Genomic DNA, 5,807 nt, shown 5'->3' on the forward strand with positions numbered 1-5,807 from the left:
CCTTGTGTATTTTGATAGAAAAACCCGTCTTAAACTTCGTCTTAAAAAGAGAATAAAGCTGAGATTTCCATCTTGATATCGTGTGAATTCCGGAAAATTATTGTTGAACTTGTACTCTTGCAGCATGCCGAAAGCTAGAGCACCTCCCAAGAAGAGGACTCGCGCCAATACCGTAATTGAGCAAGGACAAACGAGTGAGGAGCCGTTTGTTCCTCCGGTTGAGCAATATCCGACGGTAATCTTTGCCGATTTTGAACAACGGGATGCTTTTGTCACTTTAATGGGATGTACTATGAGACCAACCCGATGTGTGGATCTGGGTATCTTAAAATACTTGGGAATTGAGTCGGATATAACACATATATTCGAAATTTTAGGTATGGAGGGGTTGTATCAACTCCGTAAGAAGTCATATCCTTTCCTTACTTTGGAGTTCTTGAGTTCGTTTAAGTATGATGTGGGTGGAAAGACCGTCCATTTCCCTCTCATGAACACCGACCTTTCTTTGACCAATTTGCTGAGCATTTGGAGTTGGAACCCGAGAATGACGGGTACTTGAGTGATGTGGTGACAGAGAGCGGGGCTCCTAACTACCTTCCTTACATTACCGGCCGACCCGCCCCTACCTCAAGTGCCATGTTGATCAATGATGTCCAACACGTGTCCCTTTGCATCTTCTTGAGGATGTTGACCTGCTTGCTTTACGGTCGGAGTGACGGGAGAAAGTTAAATACCCATGAGAAGATGCTTTTGATGTCTGACCTCAACCCCCTTTAGAGGGAGCGATTTTACTACAGCGCTCCCAGTGTGGTGTGTGTTAGCTTGGCACTTATGTTCCATTCCAAGACCCGTTACCTTAGTTTTGAGGCCATAGTGACCCACTTGGCCCAGAGACTGACCGACTTTGTAGCCCCTACCGAGTCAACTTGTGCCTTGTTTGAGACTTCCCCTACTACGGATGAGAGTTAATTCTGCCACATTAGGTGGTTGAGGAGGTTGGATGACGGAGCCTTAGCCTGGAGGGTGAAGAGAACTAGGTGGATGAGATTGCCTGATGCTGAGAACCTACCTGTGATTGACCACTTGCGGGAGTATGACCCGGGGAGTGGGGAACCCGAGCTCCAGCCATAGTTCTATCTTATCTCCCCCGAGATCCTTGTGGACCTGCCTTAACTCATTATAGCTTCTAGAAAACAGAAGGTCGTCCAGACACCTCGTGAGACCCGTGGAGTGAGGGTGACTAGAGAGGTGGAGACCGAGCCTCCTTACACCTCACAGAGCTTCTACTCGTACCAGTACCCGTCTTATCCTACGGTTCATGATCCTAGGATGCAGGTTAGCAAGCTCACCGAGAGGATATCCACCACTTTGGTGCTGAGGAACATGCACGAGATGGTGCACCTCCTAAACGTGGGGGCCGACCTTGGTCAACCCGTGTGGTGGAGGGGAGTGGCAGATGACAGCAGGGTGTTCCATAGCTATGGGGTGGACCCAAGCACGTGGAGTCACCCGACTACCTACGAGTATGGTTGCCTTGTAAGGCCGTGGGGAGCCAACTATGGTAGCTAGCTAGATGAGGAAGGGAGATGAGTTGGTAGTGACTACGTTGCTAGACCATATCAGGGAGCTGGAACATCGGGCACAGACGGTGGTGATGACATGGATGATGATATGGGCGTAGACCCTTGAGCTTTGTTTTATTTGTGTTTGCTTTAGTTGGATGTTTGCTGCGGATTCGTTATTACTTTTCGACATTTGGATTTATTTCGGATACGTGTAATCTTGTCATAAGGCCATGACTCTAATTTTCCTAGGTTACGTTGTGTTTAAGACCTGATTCTCTATATTAGTCGATGGTTGAACTTCGTATTGCAGGTAAATGATTGAGTTTTCATGGTGTTAATTGGTAAATCGCGTTCTGCTTCGGGGTACTCGACCGAGTACTGACTACTTTACCAAGTACCGCATACTCGGCCGAATGTTCTCTGGTACTCGACCGAGTACTCTGAGCTAGAGACCGTGCTTTGAATTCATAGTTTTGTTGCTTGGTTGTATGATTTTGATGGAGTTGTTATTGTTTTTGGGTGAGGGTTATTGGGGTCGAGGTGTGGATGAGGTGGTATTGGTATGACGGTATTGTGATGATCCAACAACATAGTTGGGATTTGAGACGGATGTGATGTGAATTGGCACAGATAGAAACATGGTGACAATATGGTACTATTTTGTGTCTTTAATGGTTATATGTCTTTACATGCATTTGTGATTCGAAATTATGATAATTCCATTTAATCCTTGAGAATAATTGCATTGGACCAAATTTGTGCATGGTTATCTTTGATATGAAGAGGTGATTATTGCTTTAGTTATTCATTTTGTTCAAATGATTATACTTTTCTTGTTGCATTTGGGAGCGAACTTCGGGGACGAAGTTCCTTTTAAGAGGGGTAGATAACATCGCAAAAAAAACTTGCAAAAACCTCTTTAAACTGTTGTTTTTAATCTTTTAAGTGTTTGCTATTTAATCTATTTAATCTTATCAACATTTTTTTCTAATCGGTGTAGTTGAAGGGCATGATAGTAATGTAGTAGTTGAGCAAACGCTAATGTTATGTTTGGCAAACATTAGTTTAGTGGTTGTTAAAATAATGTCTTGGTGACTCTGTGGTGGTAGGTATGCAATAGTGTTAGTACCTTGATGACGGTGTAATAACTTTATAGTATACACGTTGGCGTTATTTGATGATTTCATAAGTATTGCGTGACCTTTCATGTTGCCTTGTTGCGTTACGGATGGCGTGTGGGACGAACTTCGGGGACGAAGTTACTTTTAAGGGGGGGAAGACGGTAATAACCGCCCTGTTAGGGGCCCGTTGACTGACCTTTTGACCATGAGAGACCCTTAGCAAGAGAGGAAATGGGAGATTATGTTGCCATCGTAACTCGTTACTCGACCTAGTAGAGGTCACTCGATCGAGTAACTGTGCTACTCAACGGAGGGCGGCCGAGTATGTCTCATACTCGACCGAGTGACGCGTCTGAAAGCGTGTTAATATAAAACACGGAAGGTAAAATAAAATTCATTTCCACGATACATTTTATCATTTCTAAACCTAATTTCCTCACCCTCTCTCTCTCCTAATTCTCTCATCTCCCTCTACCAATCATGAGTTAGCCTTGAATACTAATCCGAGAAGGGAGATAGCTTATGCATGGAGTCATCGGGTCGGGTTGTCGTCGCCGTCAGCATCTGTTTGTTCTTCAAGGTGAGTTTGTGAATAATTGTTTATCATTCAGTAGATCTTGAATAGCATAGTAATAGGGTATGATTGTTGTTGTAGGGTATGATATTGATTCTTGCTTGGCGTAGTATGATTGTCGCATTTTTATGGAATAGCGAAAAGGTAGGGTTTCCGTACTAAGTTTCAGTTTATAGGTGTTGCTTGTTTGGTTGTGTAAAGTGGTTGTTGTTGTTGATTGTTACCTTGATGAGTTGTTTTGGCTACAGTATGGAAACGGTGATGGTGGTGATGTTGTTGCGACTGGTTTTGATTGTGAAGCCAGTTCGAGAGATGGTCTTCACCCCCATGTTCGCCCCTTGTGGCTCCCGTCACAAGGGGATGTGCACATTAATGATCTGGGTTCGCTCGTTGCAATGAGCTGGGCTTAGATGGGCAAGGCTTCGGTCCTCCCACTGGCAGTGTTGGTTACCCGTTGCGAAGGGAACCATTGGTTACTACGTGATTGGAGTAGTGGTGATTGGTGGTGGTTGGTTTTAGTTGTATTGCACAGTGAATCCTTTTATTTTATTGTCTTTATATTCTGTTACTGACTTGTGTGGTATGTTGTGTGTTTCTTCTCTTTGTCCGTGTCTGCGGTGATCCATTGATATTGCTGGCAAATGGTGAGCAGTGAGGACTTTTCATGTTGTTATGGTTGCGGACTGGTCGTAGCTGCGGGGTTGGAGTGATCGCATGACATAAAGTTGGCTTGTCTCGGTAGTAGTTCGCAGTTGTACTTTCTTATAGTGACATAGCTAGTTCTTTATCTTTTGTTTCCGCTATACATTTGTAAGGAGATATTTAGTTGTTCTTTTATGGTCTATTTGATATACTTACCTCGGGCAACCGAGATGGTAACGCCCTTACTTATTGAGGAAGGTCTTGTTAAGGCTCCTTGGTAAGTGAGGGGTGTTACAACTAATATCACCCCTACGGTAACCTCCTAAATTATTGTATAAAAACATCCATTATACTGCCTCTTACCTTCAAGCCCCGACTGTATTTTTATCTACCAGTCACCTTGTTTGATTACATTTTGTGAGATATCTTTTCCAAAGGATTTTTCATCCTTTATATAGCCATGTGAAAGTGACGTTATGATAAACCATCATAAATCACCTCACGTTACAAACACATGAATTAAAAACAAATTCATATGTTATTCACCTATTTTACGTAATGTTAATGATAAAATGCAATGTATATGAGAATGTAAGGCTATTGAGCCGTGTATCTTATTGATGAATTAGCAAGTACAATGTTAGGATATATATAGCTAATTACAGGTAACAAACCCTAGTCAAACTATCCTTAACACAAGCCTACAAATAAGATATTCAAAGATACACCCAACTACCTAAATATTTACATAATATATGAATTAGGAAATATAGGAAATATATATTATGGGATATATATATAATTCCATACTCCCCCTTAAGTTGGAGCAGTCAGAACCCGAATGCCCAACTTACGTTGAAGATAATTGAAGGCCTCATTACCAAGGGCTTTAGTAAAGAGGTCCGCAATTTGTTCCTTACTTCGAACATGACTTGTGGCGATGTTGTTGGTGACCAAATGTTGTCGGACAAAATGGCAATCTATTTCAATATGTTTTGTGCGATCATGGAAAACCGGATTCTTTGCGATATGTAGAGCCACTTGATTATCACATAGAACCCGCATAGGTTGATCATGATTAATCCCGAGCGAATTGAGCAAGGACTTAAGCTAAAGAAGTTCCCGTGTCACAGCCGCGAGTGGCCTATACTCCGCTTCGGCAGACGATAATGCTACTGTATGTTGCTTCTTAACTTTCCATAAGATGGGTGTTGGACCCAAGGAAACGAAGTACCCAGTTAAGGATCTTCTCGTCAGCGGGCACCGAGCATGATCAGAATTGGAGTAACCATACAACTGAATGAGCACATGTCTACTCATCACTATTCCCTTTCCTGGACTCCCTTTTAGATAGCGAATGACTCGAAGGGCCGTGTCCCAATGCTCCTTGCGGGGTTCATTGACGAATTGCGATAGTGTGTGAACAACGTAAGTCAAGTCTGGACGGGTTAGAGTTAAGTACACCAACCGTCCGACAAGTCGTCGATATGTCATCGGGTCTCGCAAAACATACCCATTGACAAGAGCTAGTTGGTGATTTTGCACAATAGGAGTGCCAATTGGCTTGGCTCCTTCCATTTTCGCTTCTTTGATTATCTCCATAACGTATTTTTGTTGGCTTAAAAACAGTCCCGTTGCTCCGTGAGCAACCTCAATTCCCAAGAAATACTTGAGTTTCCCAAGATCTTTGATTCCAAACTGCTCGTGAAGGAAGCATTTCAATTTGTCACAAGCTGCTTGGTTATCACTCACGACAATCATGTCGTCGACGTAAACTAAAACGCCAAGAAACACGCCATTGGATTGCATGGTAAAAAAAGAGGGATCAGCCATGGATTGAACAAAACCGTACCCTTTCAGCGCCTCCGTTAATTTGGCAAACCATTGCCTCGATGCTTGTTTTAA

This window comes from Silene latifolia, chromosome Y (assembly GCF_048544455.1).
Source record: "Silene latifolia isolate original U9 population chromosome Y, ASM4854445v1, whole genome shotgun sequence".
NCBI classification, from domain to species: domain Eukaryota; kingdom Viridiplantae; phylum Streptophyta; class Magnoliopsida; order Caryophyllales; family Caryophyllaceae; genus Silene; species Silene latifolia.